This window comes from Zeugodacus cucurbitae, chromosome 5 (assembly GCF_028554725.1).
Source record: "Zeugodacus cucurbitae isolate PBARC_wt_2022May chromosome 5, idZeuCucr1.2, whole genome shotgun sequence".
NCBI lineage: Eukaryota > Metazoa > Arthropoda > Insecta > Diptera > Tephritidae > Zeugodacus > Zeugodacus cucurbitae.
The window spans coordinates 40795246-40816357 of NC_071670.1; the positions used below are offsets into that span (position 1 = coordinate 40795246).

Sequence of the window (21112 nt, forward strand, 5' to 3'; positions counted from 1 at the left end):
TGGTGTATTTTTCTTATTATTTAGCCGTGTTTTTCTTTCAACTTCATTCCTTGCCATCTCTCATAACATTTTTGTTATTTTTTTCTGTTGTCTTTTACACCAAAATTTTGTTTATTATTTTCTGTTGCGCTCGCATTACGTTGAGTTTTCAACAAATTACTGGTTGCTTTTGTTACAAAATTATCATTTGCTGCTGCCGTTATTGTTGTTGTTGTTATTGTTATTGCTATTATGCGTTATTTCGCTTTGTTGGTGTTGCATGCATTTTCATAGCGATTTCAGCTTCCGTCGTGAAAAGTGCTTCCTCTTTGCGTTTCAAAGCAATTTCATCTTGGAAGACCAACAATCAAAACACGCTTCATTCATGCTTTGTTGTTGCTGTTGTTGTTGTTGTTGTTTGCGTCAATGTTGGTGGTAGAGATTACATTTTCACAACTCATTAAAATAGTTGCCAACAATTATGCTGTGATTATACATTTTATTATTATTTCTTTTTTGTGTTTTTCTTCTTTCAAATAAACTTACAAATTTGCTTAGCTATTTGTGCCTTGTAAATCTGTAAGTGCCCTCTCATTCGCCTGACACAGCAACCTGTTTCTGCGCTTGCCAGCACTTCGTTCCACTTATTTATGCCACTTATTGTTGCAACATGACTTATAGTTAACTTAGAGCGCCTTTAACTCTTGTTTTTAGTTATGAATATGTGGTGCAAATGCTGGTAAGCGCATATTTAAGCTCACTCACTGCCTGGTAACGCGCTCAACTTTCTTTGCGGGAAATCAATTTCAACGCAACAACACTCACACTCAGGTGTGTGAATTAGTTCATGTCGGGAGCCACTGAGTCTATGGGTTGCCCCAAGCGCGCACCGCAATCATGTAAATTACAAAATAATTGTCATGTTTGCAAGTTTATTATTTTAGTTTCAGACGAATTGTTTACTTTTGTTTAGTGGAAAAAGTACATAGTCTATTTCACGCTTAAAAGTTATGAATAAAACGGTAGTTATTTCGAACCGATAAATAAGTGAAGAAAAGAGAACATTTTTAAATCCATAAAATACTGCTTTCACCAGTTTCATTTAAACAAAGGTCGGAACTCTATATTTATGCTAGAATGTCATGAGAACTGGCGCACTTGCAGCAGCGTGAGTACTTTTAAACAACAACTTTCACTAAAAGTTATGAAAATCACTTTGAAAAACATTTTTTTGTCGAGAGGTAGCTTAGATGGTTAAGAGAGTACATATTATCCTTAAGGAGACATGAGATTGGGTTTTTTGTTGGATAGAAGTTTCTAGATTGTAACAGAACTTTTTAAATAACATTTGCTAAGTTTTAATAAATCTAATAGTCTAATAGTTCTCATTAGAAGATCAATCCATTCAAGCTTTTTTTTTTCAATAAAATTTGCTTTCAGAAGTGATCCAAGATTTCTTTCTGTACCGTCAGTAAGCAGGAACTTTCTTACAGCAAAAAGCGAAACCTTTTGGAGTGTTAAAATTATCCAATTTTGTCTTCCATAACAAGACTAAACTTGGAACATCTAAATGTTTTTACACCAAATGGTGAATACTTGAAATAACCGATGCATTTCTGAAATATCCGATTGAGCGTTTCATAAGAATACGATACTTTGAACATCCAACATACTGTACCCAAGAATATCGAATACTCCATGCGGTTGCCCTTTGAATATACTATTAAAAAAATACTTTCTAAAGAACCTTTGTTAGATTGAAATGATCTAAAAGTCTCATAGTCTTTAGTAAAAGATCAATTCTTCAATCATTCAACCTTTCTTGTTCATTAAGTAAAATTTGCTTTGAGAAGTGATTGAAGTTTATCGTTTCCGATTCAGTGTTCCAGAAGAAGACGATACTTGGCACATCAAATTGTTTGGGATTGGCTACACATTAAATTATATATCCAAGGATTTCGAAGAGAAGTTCTGTTTTCAAAATATAAAATAATAATGATGAATTATGACCAAATTTCTTAAAGCAGTAGCAGTTATTGGGAATAGAGACGAAATATTCTACGCAATCAAACAAGGAACAACTACTAGAACACTCGAAATGATACTTAGAATGAGATAAAATGGTCTGAACTCAAATACACCCTTGAGAAAGAGATTCGAGTTTTATTTTATTTACTAAATTGTCACGAACGTCGGTAATAAGAGGTCTGTGACGGAAAAATCAAACAGAATCTTATCAAAAAGGATGAATGAGGGTGTTATATATTACGTAGTTAAGGTAAAGTTAGGTAGAATAATTGCGAAGGGGAAAGTATATGCATATTTCAGAAGTCCCTTTCCAATTGTGTGGTCTTCCAACAAGACTTTCATATAGAAATTTATATTTTTTATTCCAGTTAACAAGTAGTTGCTCGTTTGAACCTGTTAATGTTATATAAAAAATTTATTGGATTTAGGGTGCATTTTTGGATACAAGATTTCTAGCACTTCCTGCACCCATATATCTAACTAACAAGTAGTATATAATTAACACGAAAATTTAGTACTTCTACTTTAAGTAATTTTCATATTTTACGAGAATGAGGTAGGCTTTAACTGCACATATGGTATATAACAAGTATATTTATTAATGCATGTATGTATGTATGTGTGACAAAAATGAAACACTAATTGTCGGCATTCTTGCCTTTGATTTGCCGCAGTCAACTACAACAAAAAATACTAATAACAATAATAATAAAGTAAAGAAAACACAAAGTAAGGAAATATAATTGCAACAAGGTCGTGGCATGTAGACACACACATACACATATGTGTCTAGAACAAACCACCAGCTATGTGTGCTTCTAGCTGCCTCTGTATGTGTTCCAAATTGATGGACAGGTTTCAAAGTGAAAAGTAGACACTGTTTATGTAACAAGCCGCACAAATTATGATTTTTCCTGTTTCGACGTGTGGGAATTTTCTAATCAACGCTGAGGTAGACAGGCACACATGCGAAGCGGCAGTTCAAGGCACCTCAAGTGTTGGCGAATAACTATTAGTTAACCACTGTGCTCATCCCCTAATAATTACGCTCAAGTCTAGGCACCGGTACACATGTACATACTTAAATCGTCTAGATGATCTTTAATCACGGCTAGAAATTTTTATAATTTTCACAGTTTCTCACAGGATAATCACAAATTGGCAAGTTGCTGCCGCATTGCAGAGTTTTATATATGTACATACATATTTGAGAGTATGAGAAAGGTATTTAAATGGCTTTTATATAAGCGAAAAACAACAAAAACAACAATTTGAGCAAGTGTTGCAGGTGTTATGTACTTAGCTTGTACTTGAGCTGAGATAGTTAAGCTCTATAGCCTCTCTATATAATCATATATCTATGTCTATATACCTATATATGTACATCTCAAAGAATATCAGTCTTCACATGTATTCGTATCCCAAGTGCATCAGCAACGCCTGCGCATCTCTAAAGTAAACAAGGGTTCAAGCGGTGCAGGCCTAAGAATCGACGCGGCAATAAAAGGTGCATATAGAACACATACATACATAGATATGTACATACATATATGTATATGTCTGGATGCTGCACGCAAGCGCAAGTTGTTGCTGCCGCTGCCGCTGCTATTTCTTAAGAAGAGGAAAAGGCCATAAATGCTGCTAGAAACAATAACAGAAACCGTGTGTCAGCTACCGGAAATGCATGGCATACTAAATGTCGGCATTCTCGTCATTAACTTGTGACAGAAAAACAAATATAGAAAAACAAGCAGAAAAGAGGAAAAAAATAGAGCAGCGCAGTGCAGCAGTTAAAGTAGTAATTATATGAGAAATAAATAAATAAAATCCGTCTAATCATGCATGTGTGCATTGAAGTATATATCTGTGTATGTTTGTATGTGTGCGTGTGTAAAAATATTTTTTAAAGTCTAAACTATAATTAAGCGGCAATTCGATTGTGATTACATTCATATCATTCAATTTGTAAGACAGTAAAATTGTTTATAAGGAGCTGAGAAAAACTGTGTCGACGAGCAGATTCCGGCTGCAAGTAGTTGAGGCTGCTGTGGCGGTTGCATGCAATAGACATTTTTTTTCGGAAAGGACGTAAACAAAATAGAAAAGGGTTCTAAAACTTCGCATGAAAATTAACACAAGGGTGTTTTGGAAAGGCTACGGAAAAAAACGAAGTAGAGGAACAGACTTTGTTTTGATTTTAGACTATCAATATTAGGGTCTAAGCATGTATCGTTCGAAAGGTCAAAAAAAATAAATTAAAACTTACTATACTTAAAGACTTTCTTAGTACCATATTTTGAAGTTTGCATTATGGTAAGATGACAAGCATAAAGTCAAGACACTGTTAGCATATAAGAGAATTTAATTATTTTACTCGAAATTGGGGGTTGTCTTAAAGACTATGGAAGAAATTTTTTGTAAAATTGTTTGTTTTGTTTTTATTGGCATAAAATGATCCCAAAATAGTTTTAAGAAATTCTGAGGAGTTCGTAATCCTTGAGCAGATATAAATAAGGATTCGCTTTGATTATATAGACTTTGTTGGGAACTACTTTTTGGTATGGTTAGCAGGAGGATCAAATATTGATTTCCATGATTTAGTCTCGAATAGTACTGTTCCTTGCCTTTATCGCCAGCCTCCGCTGATTCAAAGTTTAAAGACCTCGACTCAGTTGCCCTCTATATAACCGAAAAATGTAGAGAGAATAACATGATTATACACACTTTGTTGGGAACTACTTTTTGGTATGGTTCACCGGGTCGATTTCGGTGATGTCGTATCGAATAGAACTGTCGCTTGCCTTTAACACCGACTAGCGATGATTCAAAGCTTAATAACCCAGTTGCTCACTACATAACTGAAAACTGTACAGAGACTAATATACTGGTGCCTGATATGCTGAAAAGGTATCCGCACCTTAAAACTGAAATCAACTGATGTCTAGATCGGGTCTGTAGATATTGTCAGCTACCTTCATTATTCTAAAATCACACCAAAGACACAATAACCAATGACTCTAATCACTCATTTGTTTCTGATGTTGACTCCTCGGTATGAGTATTAAAGATGCATACCTAAACACCGTGGTAATCACCAGGCTATTATACTTTGTAGCACTCACTCACTTTTGACATGATTGACATTTTCTCGGTAATTTTTTTCTTTCTTATTGCTCTGTTACCTTCTTGAAGCTGCTGCTTCTGATGCAATTCTAAGCACTGTAATTGCATGTGGCATGCAACACTGACAATGCAGCAAGTGCAAACATTTAAATGCCAATGGCGAAAGATGAGTTTTGAGTGAGAAAAAATTGGAAAGACATCAAGTTGGGAAAAACTTCGTCAAGTGGATAATTTACAAGCAGTTTAAGATGAACTGCAACAGCAACAACAACGCTAGCAAATATCAGAAATTCAAAGCAACATTAAGAACTAAGTACCATCAATAATCACTTGCTTGGAGAGATAACTACATATGTGAGTCCAAACCAAAGAAACATAATCGCTTAACAAATTGTCGCGTCTCGTTTGCGAGTTGACAAGCATGCCACATGCAGGTTTTTCTTCCAAACACTATCATTCTTTCTACACTCCACCGTTGCCCTGCATGCATGGTAGTAACAGAGTATTTTCCCAGCCGCAGCAAATTAAATTAAAGAAAGAAGAGTTTTCGCTTGAAACTGAAATTCGAGCGCAATGAAAGAAATACTTTAGTTTTATTTATTTAAAAGCAACAGCGCTGCAGTTGGTTTCATTCATTTTTAGTATAAAACGGTTTTTTGTGTGTAAACTCGCGACATTCCTTTGCCATTACGTAGCCTCACTGTCGTTGTTATTGATTTTCTTGCACTTTTCATGAATTTTTATTTTATTTTAGTCTTTGTCTGCCGCTCAATGCACACAAACACACATTCACCAGAGAGAATATTGCCACCAATACGGTCCATATGTGGCGCACATGTGTGACCGTGAAGTTGCAGCAGATGCATAGTTTACCGTTGCACACTACATACATATGTACATACGAGTATGTTTCAATGAAAAGTGAAAAATAAAAAAAAAGATGTATTCCCGCAAGTATTTAAAAAAGACGTAACAGTACAAAGTACCGCGTTTTTTTCGGTTTCTACCAAAAGGCAAACTAAAAATAGTCTACATTTCAGCGTCTAGTCGCGCAAGTGCAAATGTGTGCAAAAACACATACATCCATGCTGGGGCTGGTGTGACCTTGTGTGTGTCAGCGTTTGAACTCGGACAGGATGTCGACTGCATTTTTGCGCCGTCGCATACCAGACAGCTGACAGTGCTGCGTTGCATGCGACCCAGAGGCTTTCGAGTTTTGCTGCATTTAAAAATACAATACAAAAGCACTAATTGAGAACTTGAGGGAATTTGAATTGATTTAAATTTAAATTCAAAGTTCTTGGATTTTAAAAATGTCAACTAAATTTCCAGCACAGAAGACGCGTAGAAAACATGTATCACAGCAGTAAAAAAACAAGAGCAACTATGCTCGTTGCACGTTGTCAATATAAAGGGGTTTCAAAAGGGACCCTACGAAAGTAGGCCGATAGGGACAGCAAACAACACCATTTGACATTTCTCTTCAGTAAGGTTTGCTATTTCATCATGGGAAGATATACGATCCAACAGCAAGTCGAAATTATTAAAATTTACTACCGAAATTCGGAGTCAGTGGCCTAAACTTTAAGGGTTCTACGTCCAATTTATAGTCGGCTCAATTCTGATAGAAAGACTTCGTCAATAAGCAAAATATGCTTTATTGGTTAATCAGCAATCCACACGTATTCCATGAGTCACCATTGAATCCCGAAAAAATTACAGTTTGGTGCGGTTTATGGGTCGACGATGTCATTGGGTAGTACTTATTCTGTGATGATCAAGACCGACTCGTTACTGTGAAAGGGAATCGCTACCATTGCCGCTCAATGATAACCAAATATTTTGGCCCGAATTGGATGACATGGACTCAGCGAATGTCACAATCGATTTATTGTTAACCAAGTTTGGAGAACGTGTTATCTCACGAAATGGTCGAGTCAATTGGCCGCCTCAGTCGTCCGATTAGACGCTGTTAGACTATTTTCTGTGGGGCTACGTTAAGTCTGTGATGTATGGCTCTTATTGAAAAAGCACAGTAGTAACGATAATGAAAATAAAACGGTGAAGTGGAAGACCTACAAAGTGTTGGAACGGTGCCAAGGTTTTCAAATTACTTTTCATGTTAAACAACATGAAAATCTTACAAAAAAATTTCGCTTCTCGCTGATAGTGTTTCAAGAAAGTTCATAGACCACTTATAAATGCGCATATTCCTCAAACTATTTTTATTTTTAGTTAAAAAAAATAACAGAAAGAGAGAGTAATGTTCCAATTGTTTCATGGAAGTATTTTCAGAAATTTTTACATAAAATACACACGTAACTATGTATCTAACGCGATATTAAACCTGTTGGAACACATCAGAGTACACAGAAAAAAATATTCAAAGGAACTAGTCCATAGGACGAAAAAAGTGAACGATAAAATTATATAAATATGAGAACTAGCTTTCTCGAGATATAATGCATTTAGTTGTAGACTGGAATCATACTCCTTGAATCATACAGAATGAAAATGAAAGCTTGCAAGAAATTTACCTATGGAAATGAGTTTAATTCCGGGCACAGTCTCAGTGAAATTGAGAACAGATTTTGCTAATCTGGTTACTTGCTTAATATTTGAAATAACTTATCTAAAGTAAACCTGGCTAACAAATACTAATATATATTCATATAGGGAACCAAGGTAGCCTACCTCAATATGTTCCAGGAAACTCTCCTACCTAATTTGGTTTAGAAATCTAGCACATCAACCTTTAAAAACATATGTACGATATAATATCAGCGATAGGTATTGAAATCACTATAATCAGCATAGATCTTGACCGATTGTCAAGAACAACCCCACAAATAATACATTATAATAGTAGGGCTAAAATAGTATTTGGTTGTTAGTGTGGGTTTGGAAAAATCCTCGACAGATTTCGACCATTTTCATTTTCAATGATGCATAAGTAATGTGAAAGAAGCTAATGTGATAAAAAGAGTTGTACAGAAAGTAGAATCGATACTGGATTACCGATTGAAACTAGATTTGTTCTATTAAAACAACATAACGTATAAGATCAAACTGTTCTATGCTTTCACAAAATCTTACCTTTGGTTAGAGTTAAGAAAAGACAACCTATAGTTTCAATACTGATCTAATAATAGATCCGATCCGACTATATCACTAGTATGATCAATCAAGTTCAGGTGAATATATTCTTAATATACGTTTTAAACAATATTAGAATACTGATTATGATTATTAAGAAGTGGAATATAAACGAGCGGACGAAAGTATTGCAACTGAGTTCTGTTCCATGTACTGGACGGAAGATATGAGTACATACGATTTGGAATGCTCATTTCAAGCAAAATTTCTGCAACACATTACAATTATAATTTAATTCTTCAAAATTTTTATAAGCACCTACATATGTAAAAGGCATATACGATATACATATACATTTATATGCAAAATAGGTAAACATCAGTACACAATTTGACGACATACAAAACGAATGCTGTTCGCATTCATGGCACAATTGTAATTATTGACATAAACAGCTGCTGCAACATGTTCGGTGGCACGAGCAACAACAACAAAAAATACCATGTTGACATTTGCGATCAAAAGTTCTGGCAAATATTGAAAAAAAAAAACGAATCAACAACGAACTTTTACAATATTTAATTTAAAAATTAATGCGTCGGAAATACTTGCAAATGCACAACGGTATATTATATATGGTATATGTATGTAGGTATATTGCAGCTATATGTAAATGGGATATCATATCGGGGGTGTGTTAATATCGCGCAGCAGGCGGTGTTATATGAGTGAATGCCATAACAATATTTATTCACACGGTGATTACATTTCAATTAAAAATGCCTTTGTTTGGCTTAAAGCCTGCGCCGACTGGCAAGGCAACAACAAACAAAACTATTTATAGCACGGTACTATATATGACATTGGCTGAAAAAATCCATTTTAAAAGCTTGCGTAATAATTCCGAATGTGTCGCATGTATTTAAAAATTGCGCATCCTTTTTCGTTTTTGCAGCAACACGTGCTCGTTAGTTTATGATTGTTTTAAAATCCGCAAACAAATTGATACCGACTGTGAGTTTAGTTTTTTTTCACTTTTTTTTTTGATTTTTGTTATTATTTTGCTGTATTTTAAATTTTTATTACTACTGTTATGGCTGGCTGTCCCTAGAGCTAAATGCGATACTCGTATGCATTTGTAAATATTATCATTTGTTTTAAGGTAAAAAATTATTGTTTTCAATATTGTTAAATATTTTTTCTCGAAATATTATTTAACAAATCCAGTCTGGATTTCAGCGCCCTTGCCATTTTCGGCATTAATATATAATATAAATAGCATAATGGCACTAGTGAAATTGTGCACTTGATTTTTTATGGAAATTCTGTTTGTTGCAAGTCTGCTGATTTCATGAACCTGAGTCCAAATGAGCATTGGTATTTTTATATATTTCTATATGTATGTGTAGTTTATAAAAAATAGTATATTTAAAATATATAATTTTGCTACTCACTTTGCTTCCGCCATTTATTTGCTCTCCAAATTCGCATTTTTTTCGTTCCATTACTTTTGACTTTGTTGTGTAAATATATTTGATTTTAACCGGTAATTTTTTTACAATCCGCAGGATATCCTCGTACATAAAAGTAAAGAAATAGTATTAATAATAATGCAATGGTTTTCAGTTCAATGATTTAACACAATTATGGGATTTTACAAAATATTTAATAGACTTGAAATGTCAATATTTTTTAGTTTAAGTTATTACATAAGTTACAAAGAAATAGCTTTAAAATATGTTAAATCAGGAAAGAAAATAAAAAAGTTTGTAATGACAGCTTTGGAAGGTTAAAAATCTAATCAGGACAACAATGTCCTGTTATACAATGCAATCATAAAACCAATTTGGATGTATGGTATTCAACTGTGGGGTACGACCTGTGCAACCAACATTGATATAATTCAGAGATTCCAATCTGAACTGCTTAGAACAATCACGGGTCTTGATATTCCTATGGTAAAGAAGGAGATAGAAAACAGCAGAAAGAAATATATTTCTAAACTTCGTGAACATCCACACCCATTGGCAAATGTCTTGGTACACTCCTGTAATCAAACACGTTTAAAAAGAATTGATCTACCAGTCTATTAAAGAGCAACGTTCTACCAAAACCGCTCAACCACGTTCTTGAGCTTCTTTTGTTGTAAATACATTTAAGATTTCAATTCTTATTGTTAGGATTCAAACAAAGCAGATTCAATAAACAAAAAAAAATTTATCAGAATCCATTAGAAAAAGAGAGCACAAACCGTCGTTAGATGTGGTTGGTCCTACAAGCTCATTTCAAACATATGATGGAACGATTACCATGGACAGTATATAATCCGTTATGTAAGGACGATCGATGCTATTAGATACATATACATATGTATTTCTTAAATCATTAATCATAATTTTATGTGTCCATCTATAATAGATTATGTTATTCTTCCATGGGCAAAACGACAATTCTCACGCATAAAACTTCCACTATGTTGTCTACCTTAGAGAGATGTATGGATCACTTCATAAAATTGATTTCGAAAAACTTACTTGCAACTAGTCCTCCAACATTGAAACAGTAATTCAATTCGTAATTAACAAACCCTCTTTCTCTAAATTTAAAATCACTAAACTTTTAACTTTAAACTTAAACCTAACACATAAGAAATGTCATCTGTAAGAGAAAGTTTTCAAACATAATGGGAAGAACAAAGATTCTTAACATTTACGTATTCAAATATTTGCAAAACTTCATGATCGACAGTCATGCATTATCATCGCTGTTTCAAATACGAACGGCATCCGATTCATCATATGTCTGGAATGACTCCATGATTTAAAATTATGCTTACTAGAATTTAAAATAATTTTCTTCATTCATGGCTGAGATCTCAGAGAATAATTCCATATTCAAATCTCACACAATCCCTGTAGTGAAGCATTAAACTAGTTAGGAATTACGACAATCTGAAGAAAGTTATCAGACTTATACCAAATAAAGTTTGTTCTGCTTCTTTCCGCCTGGATAAGGAAGCGTAGCGAATGGGTCTGGAGGTGAATGAGGACAAGACGAAATATCTCCAGTCAGCGCACTCGTGTCTTGGCTCACACGTCACTGTTGACAGTCATAACTTCGCAATCGTAGATAATTTCGTATACCTGGGAACCAGCATCAACAACACTAACAATGTCAGCCTCGAAATCTAGCGCAGAATCACTCTTGACAACAGGTGCTACTATGGGCTGAGTAGTAATTGAAAAGTAAAGTTCTCATCGACGAACCAAAATCAAACTATATAACGCGCATATCATTCCCGTCCTGCTTTATGGTGCAGAAGGTGATGACGATGTCAACATCAGATGAAACGATACTAGCAGTTTTCGAGAAGAAAATTTTGCGCAAGATTTATGGTCCTCAGAACACGGTGAATACCGCAGACGATGGAACGATGAGCTGTATGCGTTGTACGACGACATAGACATAGTCCAGCGAATAAAAAGACAGCGACTACGCTGGCTAGGTCATGTTGTCCGAATGGACGAAAACACTCCGGCTCTTAAAATGTTCGATGCAGTACCCGCCGGAGGAAGCCGAGGAAGGGGAAAGCCTGAACTCCGTTGGAGAGACCAGGTGGAGAGCGACCTGGTTACACTTGGAATCTCCAACTGTCGCCGAAATGCGAAGGAAAGAGAGGTGTGGCTAAACGATTTCCACGCCAATCACCAACAAAACCAAATAGCGAACGATATTCTTTTGACATATTTTATTTGACTAGTTAATTTGCTCCGTGGATTATTGATTTTTTTTTTAGACTGTTAACCTTCTGATCGTAATCGTAATAGATATCAACTCCTAAACACGTCACTTACTTGAGTTTGGAAAAAGACAGTCCACTTAACTAGTCAGTCAGCTTTGTGGATTCTAATAGTCGTAAAACGGTAAAAAAACTTCCTTCTCTGTGCAACTTCCTTGATAACATTTCACATATGTAACTCCTGCCAGAACCGAACACATTTCATCTATCTCCATTGAAATTTCCATAAATTTAGAAAAAATATGTTTCTTCTGACAGATATGCATATCTCATTTTTACAGTTTCATTCTGTATGACCAAATTGCCTATAAAATATAGCATTGCATTTAGATACCTGTACATAAATTCAAATACTTGTACGTAACTAATCAATGCATAACAAATAGCAAATCGGCAATGAATTACGAGTAAGTTGTGCACGAATTCTAAGCTTAAACTTAATGTAGGTATTAGAATTTTGCAATAAATAAAATTTCTTAACTGCATACATACATACAAATGTTTGCAATTTGTTGTGTGTTATCACAAAAGACGCATGGCAATGCAGAGATTGCAGACGATAGTATTGACAATTTATTGGTTATGGCCGAAATGTGTTTGTTATTCATATTTATTTGTTATGCAATATTCTATGTTGATTTTTTTTTTTCGTTTGAAAGCTAAAGCAAATTCATGTAACGTACAGAAATAGATATGTTTGTATAATTTGTATTTCGCTAGAAAAATGGCAAATTTGCATGAGCTACTGCCGCATACAAGTGTTACATACTGTATATGGATGCTTACCCTGCAGGGTAACACTATAGTTGCGAACGAGGTTCCTCTTTTAATAGATTAACATACTAGAAAATCAGTAAAGAAATGTCTTGAGCAATACCTACTCTCTCAAATAATTTCTCTGTTGCTCTGCTATGAGAGTGATCATTTATCAGTGACTTCTTAATAAGAAAGCCAGCTCTAAACATTTTCTTTAACCAAAAATGATTTTTCTATCGAATTTTCATTCGCAAATATTCTAAAATATGTTGCAAGTCACTGGTCATTCAACTTCTAGGCATTAAAAAAAAGTATATTTCTTCGCAGTTTTCCTACAGGATACCAGTGTATATGCCTACAAATATGCTTTTACAAAGGATGAAAGGCTGCTAGCCTCAATATATTATATAAATATATTGCATTTTGCACTACTGGTTCTACATGGGCGGCAAAAAGCTCTACCACATATTCGTTACATACATACAAACATACATATCTAAATAAATATATACATCCACTGTGTATAAATACAAAGCTATGCATATACTAGCTTGCGCTTATGCAAGGCGTTACAATTTATTTTATTGTAATTTTATTCATAAACAAGATTTTGAATTTGTCGTTTTGCCGCCATGTCGTTTCTATCGCTTGTATGGCATATGTACGGTATGGTATGTACGGTATGTATGTATGTTAGTTACAACATTATAAATGTCATTTTAATAAATTTTATTTAATTTATTGTACATTCTCTGCTTCTAATCACAAATATGTATTCATACTAGCATAGCAAGTGAAAGCAGCACTATACAACTGTGAGAACTTAGCGGAAATCGACACATAGGTACCGGATATAGAAGTATATGTGCATGCATTATAATACAAATTATTTTATCCGGGTGTTTGTTGAAAGCCATGGTTACAATTATATACAACTTTGGCCCACAATATTTGAATGATAAGTCAAATGAATTTTTTCTTGACGAATATCTAATTAACTCTTGAATCTTTGAATATTATACCTTTCTTAAGAAGAGTATACTCGTCCAAAGATTTCGAAACATGTGTATTTTGTTTTAGACATCCGAAATAAATATTTTCTTCCCGTAGTCTAATAGAGCTGTCGTTTTGAAATAAATAATCAACAAGACCGTTTTTATACATTAGCGAGCAGACATAATGAGTCAATATTCATCGATATATATTCTTATCGATTGCCTTATTTTAGTTGAGAAAATATGCCTGTTACAATTTCAATGATCTCGAATAAATTTCATGTTCCCTAAATAAAACAATTTTCCCATTAATGTTCCCAGGCACTGTGAAATAGAGTTGAATTTCCATTTTCCGTATAAAATATCTCGAGTTTCGAGTGGAATTTCGACATAAAGCAGCCCATGGGTCAGAATTGTGATGTTCCAAAAACATGTCTAATCATCTAATTTCTTCAGTCTAAGTTCTTCGATTTTGATATACCCACATAATATTTGGTGCACCCTGTACTTGAAATTTAATTCATAAAAATAACCTCTAAAACACGAACTACAAAAATAAAAGAAAACACCACAATATATGCGTATGTAAGAAATTTGCAAAACCGGCATGAGTGAGATTGGCTTTCAAAACCTTGCAATTGGGAATACTGATTCATCGTAGTTTACCATTTAATTCTTTTGTTTTACACCCATACATAGTGTACTCGCCACTTTTGCAGAGCTTTTACACCCAAATACAAACATTTGTGTTCCAAATTACCATGCATACAATCTACCCGATTTCATTATTTATTTCAACAAATTGTGCATATTGCTTTTGCTATAAATTTTAAATACTATAGCCCACTAGCATATCAGTATGTTTGTATGTATGTGTGTGTGTATAGTACTATACGTAAAAACAAAGTACCGATTCAGGGGAATATCTGTGAAATAATTTTTTTTTTGCAAATTTTTTATCCAAATATTCAAATACATATGTACCAAAAATGTGATCTATACTTGAATATATTTTACAATAATTGTAACTACAAATATGGAAACAACTCTAGTGACACACATCAGTTTGCGAAATCTACAGTGCTTAGTTCGTTAAAAGTTAGATTTATTACGAAGCTGAGATTGTAGGGAAAGATTACCGGCTCCCTCTCCTACTGTTACAATGCCCTTCATTGATATACAATATTACCAAATGTTAATATTAATGGACAAATATGCAAAATTGTTTGTAAATTTCGCGAATAAGACATTTAATCGCTTCGATGTAGGCGTTAGAAACATGTTATATGTATTTTAGGTTTTCAAACATTATCTTGGATCAGTAAAAAAAGACATAAGATATAGTATATTATAGAGAGTTACATTATGAGTCATAGCTAAACGTACTAGTAAAATATTTTTGTTGGATAACAATTTCTTAATAACATATAAATCCTCTGGTATGTATCTCGGACGCTTAAGGAACTGGATTTTAGCATGAAAAATTCATCACTACAGCTATCGACTTTACGACCCTAGCGGATATCATACAAGTCGCTTATTAAAGAAATGGGCTACCTCAGACTTTGAATTCTTCCTTATACTTCGAGATCTCCTTTTCATAATATCTCTTATCCTTTCTCATTCTATCACTTTGAATATTAATTAATTCCACTTAATTTTACTATGGTCCAAATCATATTATATATACATATGTACCTATTAACCAAAGTCACATATTTACTCACAAAAACACAAGAAAAAAAAGAGTTCATGCCTACTTTTGCAAGCCATTAAACAATGCATCTCACCCTCTTCGCGCTCATTGCATTAACAAAGGAATTGTGAATGAAATTACTTACGCATAAGTACTCATATATATATTTACTCTATGTGTGTTTAAGTGGACAATTGAATAAGCAATAAAGGCATGAATACGCAGTCAATAATTACTTGAATTCGCAAAAAAAAATAAAAAAATTACTTAAGAGCGAATGTCATTGAAATGGAAGCAAATACATTACTCTTCATAAATAAATTAGTTCAAATTAAGATAAAGAATAGGCGGTCATAGGTTTATAAGAGTCAATGCAGTTACTTGTAAATGACACGTTCTTTCGCCTTTTGTTAATCTAATAATATGCCAGGGCTTTTAATTAAACAAAACTTCGGGTTTTTTTAGGAAATTTTATTGAATATTTGAAATATTTCTTTAAATAAAATTTTAAATTTAATGTTTGAAAGACATTCAGAATATTTCATACAAAATGATCCAATACGTTTTAGATATTACATATAAGAATATATCAGGTCTATATAAATATATAAAATGAAAGTGTCATTTTTGGTGAAACTAGCAATTTCGAGGAGATTTCTTAAGCACATCCAGATTCCCAAACAAGAGAATTTTATAAAATCGAGAGAAAAAGACAGAACATAGCACAGAAAGTAGAGAATGCGTATAACTGATATGGAGGCTCGTTTCGCAAAGGAAGACTATATGATAATCTGAGATACGAAAATTGTATCAGTATCAGTTCATCAACAAACTCGCCTTTATAGCACTTATCGAGAATACAAGAAATTGTTGACAAGAGTTATGTATAACTCATTTTATATTACTCTATAGATATAGATTTAAAATCGTAACGAACTATACACCGACCTTCCTTCACCTATTCCTCATTACACCACTTATTATTGACTTCAACTTCATTCTGAGTGATTACAAAGTTCTTAATATTTCCCCTGGTACTTTAAATAATATTTTTTCACTTTTCTGCACCATTTTCTAGTTCCTATCGGTGGCTGTTAGTTGTTCGTACATAATTCTTAATTGTATGACTACTTTTCATTTCTGCTGCAGCCGGTGAGTAATTTGCCACATTTTGCCATGAATAATTATGTATGCGCATGTAGCCATTTGTTTACGGTTTCATTTATCCATAAAATATTTACTTCAATTAGTCGGAGGTGAAAAATGCCTAATTGGACAACACAAAAGCAATTTAATGGCGAGCGTCTAATTAATGCCCATTTTAACGGTATAAAAATACACATACAAATATAGAAAATACATAGCCACATATAGGCATAGGCATTTTTGTGTTGAGTATATTGTACATGAAGACGGGTGTGAGTGTGTGTGTGTCTGTCTATAATAAGGTGAACATACTAACAATTTCAAGCACTGCATTGGTAGGTGGGAAAGCAAAAAAAAAGAAAGAGATATTTAATATGTATATATATGAGTATATAGTACACAAGTTACTCCACATAGAAGCAAATTAAACAGCAACTTATCTTTTGTGACTTATTCACTCACTCAGAAGAAGTCAAGTGTGTGCAGTGGCAGTAAGAAATGCACACTAACACAATTTGCAACACATATGTATGTATGTATACTATATGTGTATAATTATTGTAGCGATATGCAATTTATATAATATTATAGAATATTCCATGCTGCTATATATTCATCCAGATTTTTCTAAACCATATGTATACATATATTGTGTGTATTTATAATTTTAGTTTTTCTGAGGATTATGCTGCAGGTGAGACAACCACTCTATTTGAGATTATATAGCAACGTCATTATCCTTTCGAGTGGATTAGTAAGTTGTTGCTTTTGCCTGAGAGAATAATGGCACTTAGAATGCCATACCCTGTAGGAAACGATACAGTTTGGATCGCTATAAGCGAGTGTGATTGGAATGAATATTTTTTATACTCTCGTAACAAAGTTTCAAAGAGAGTATAATAGTTTTGTTCATCGGTTGTTTGTAACACCTAAAACTATAAGAGTTAGATATAGTGTCATATATGTATACCAAAGTGATCAAATGACGGGTAGATTCGAAATCCGGATGTCCGTCTGTCTGTGCAAGCTGTAACTTGAGTAAAAATTGAAATATCTTGATGCAAGTTGGTACACGTGTTCACTCACTAACGAAAAACGTCAGAAACACTAAATTTTACAGGGCGTGGCGTCGTCCACTTATCAGTCGAAAATCATATCTCAGGAACTACTCGACCAATTTCAATGAAATTCGGTATATAATATTTTCTTGACACCCTGACAACACGGACGAAAAATGGGCGAAATCGGTTTACAATCACCTACTTCCCACATATCTCTGTTTTTTTATCTGATTCGTTCACTTTATAATATATGCATTAGGAACCAATGAAGATAGGGGAAAAAACATTACACAAATACTGTATATAATATGTGGCTTAACTTGTGGAATTGTCGGACTATAACTTTTCAAGGCTCCGGGTAATTTTCACCAAAAATATAGGTAAATATCTCAGATATTTTAATGTAATTCAGAGGATATCTTTTTCTTATAATAGCTTGTCTCTGCACCAAAAATGGTTAAAATCGGGTCATAACTTCCCTTAACTCTCACATACCTCATTATAGGTTTCTCAAAAATACAATACCTCATATACTATATATGATGATTTTCGTTATTCCATTGGACTTTATGCCGAATATATGGGTCGAATTGTTATAAAATTACATCAATAAATTGAGATAGTATAAAATGTTCGGTTGCACCCCAACTTAGCCTTTCCTTACTTGTTCATATTATCTTCTTCATCTACCGTATTCTACGCATCTGGTCCCCGAGACCTCATAAAAATTACCATAGGAATGAAGAGCAGTTACTGAGACCTATTTTGAATGCAAAAACCAATCGTAAAAAGGATATAGAAATGTTGAAAGATCGGTATAATTGGTATATTGCCTTCGAAGTCCTAAGTAGAACAACTTTAAGGCAATAACACTTTCCTTTTCAACAATACACCAGTTAACTTCCCACATATGTAGATAGTACATATATCAAAACGATACCATTTTAGAGTTTCCGTCAGTTCGTATGAAGATTGTCATGAGTAGCGTAATTCTAATAACATTTCTCCCTGATTTTTTATCTGAAAATACCCCTAAAACAAAAAATATAGTTCTAACACTGTCTCATACATTTCCATTGAAAGTTCCGAAAATGAAGTATGATCTCAGCAAATTCCAAATGGGTCCATTTTATTATAAATATACCCTACTTAGCTATATAATACTCCAAGTTCTTCAAATAAAGACTTCATATGAGAGATAAAAATGAGTTACGAGTATTGTTCTCTCATGTCAAGCTTATACTGTTTACTTATTTGTCAGACAGCTGTACTGGCGCAGGTGTAGAGGACGCAGCACGACAGATTGCCGTGACAGTCGCTACTAGCAGCAATTTATGTTGCACGCTAATAGGAGCCATTCTTTAAATTTCATAATACACTCATTCATGTTGTTCCACGGATATGCGGAATTCATTCATAAAATATTTTGTCGCCAAGCGACTAACCAAAGCTCGGATGCGTATTTTAACAGCGAGCTGCTGATTTCATTCATTCATGTAAACCGGAGAACAGATGAGGACGTAAGCTTACGCATACAGACAGACATCATTCACACTAATAGGCCTTGGAAAAATGTACTGGAAACTACATGGACACATAAAGACTGAGCTATAGTATAGACTTTATTTTGTATACTCAGCAGTAAATATGTACATTTGTTAGTATATCTGTACGATATCCATTTATGAGTAGGTGCACGCGCTTACAAGTGCTGCTACGCGCTCAAGTGCCGACTGCCTCATCCGCCACAGCGTCGCTGCTCAGCGACCGCACTTGCCGCATGTGCCTGCCACCCACACAAAAATTAAAAAAAAAAAAACAACAAGACCAAAACATACACTTACGCACGCCGCCACCGCCGCCGCAGACACGACGCAAACAAACAGGCGGCGACGCAACAATTTCCTCTGCGGCCATCTGCAGCCGGGCGCTCATGGTTTCATACAAGCACTACATTTACACTTAACAACATTGGATTGCGATTTGTGTTGGTGTGTGTGTGCGAAATGTTTGCAAAATGAGGGGAGTTCTACCATCTGGCCGACTACCGGAGGCACTGGCTATATATTAACCCATTCATCAGTCACCCTTCGGCATGCACTTGCTGTCGCCTTGGTCGCAAGTTTTTTCTATTCCATTTTTTTGCACTTTTCCTTTGTTCACTTGCTTAGGCCCCCGCTACAATGTGTATTCCAAGAATTCGCCATTCAGCGAGACATACGTGGTACCCTTATACGCCTTCAGCGCGCGCTCTTCGTTTGGTTTTCTATTTTTTTTTGCATTTTATTTCGCTTTACTTAAGCAAGTAAAAGAAAACAAAAATGTGTAAATCTCTACCGTCTTTACAGTGCTGTTTGTTTTCAGTCATAAAAGCATATTTTTGACTTTAAATACTCTGCCCTTAACATCACCCTTGTCGTCGTCTTCTACTTACATATATACAAATGAATTTGTATAGTACGTGCAACACCCACACACAGCGCGACAACCCCTTTTTGGTATTTTGCATAAATAAAATTGTGTATGCTAAACGTTACGAGGGGATTTTGCCATATTTTCTGTTTTTTCTACCTCGTCTAGTTGTTATGCTTTCGCTGACGTTTCCCTTCTTGTCAGCTCTTTAAATGCGTCGCCGGAAATTGTGGTCGACAAACTGTGGGCTTACAAATTCCCTCAAAACGGAACTGAATGCAGTCGAGCATGCCGTTGACGTACAACTTGTATGTGTGTATCTGTGTATATCTGGGTATACCATTCAGAGAGTCGAATAATTCATTAATGCACATTCTAATCGGTCAACGATATGAGCTTTGAGAAATAGGAGGTTATGTTGAAGGATCTACCGTAGCAACGGATACAATTAGCATTAGTCACCGTAAGTCATAGAAAACCCGTGTGAGTCAATGGATTTCTACACCCAAACTATCACACCGATTGAAGTTCGGAGCTACGATGTCGAAACTAATAAGGGAAATTTCATTAGTCAGTACAATAATACTCGCTGTCGGCGAATTTTTAGATCCAAAGTTCTCATATTGCTGATAAAATTCCGAGATACCCTTAATTTCACTTCAAAAATTTGACTTGGATTAAATAACAAGAGGATTTACAGTTCCAAAACCCCATTACTTGTATAACTACTTAAAAATCCCGCCTTCAGATCTTCATTAGGAATCCAAGTAGCCATTTGAAACCAATCTTTTAAATGGCTCAAAATCATGCCCGGATTTAGTTTATGAAGTTCCTTAAATCAGTGTTCCCAAGTTTGTTACATAAAATGGATAGAGAATGAAATCCACAAATTTATAGAATCGTATTCTAAAAACCGTAGTACAAGTTGACATTCTTGCAAACAAGTAATAGATTACTTCATTATTATATAACAAATATTTTTTATGACATAATAATCAGAGCAAGATGTCCAAGAATTCTG

General features: G+C 34.4%; 1 protein-coding gene across 4 annotated transcripts in view; it reads right to left on the minus strand.

The window, feature by feature from the left end:
• The window catches only part of LOC105214684 (irregular chiasm C-roughest protein), a 236208-nt gene that overhangs the window by 80126 nt on the left and 134970 nt on the right, over positions 1-21112 (minus strand). For 2 of the 4 annotated variants that reach the window (XM_054231878.1, XM_054231877.1), the window contains exon 3: positions 9681-9800. The exons of 1 other annotated variant lie outside the window; for it this stretch is intronic. The gene's annotated coding sequence lies outside the window, so the exon portion shown is untranslated. The remainder of the gene's footprint in view (positions 1-9680; positions 9801-21112) is intronic. One more of the 4 variants, XM_054231879.1, reaches the window with a different exon arrangement.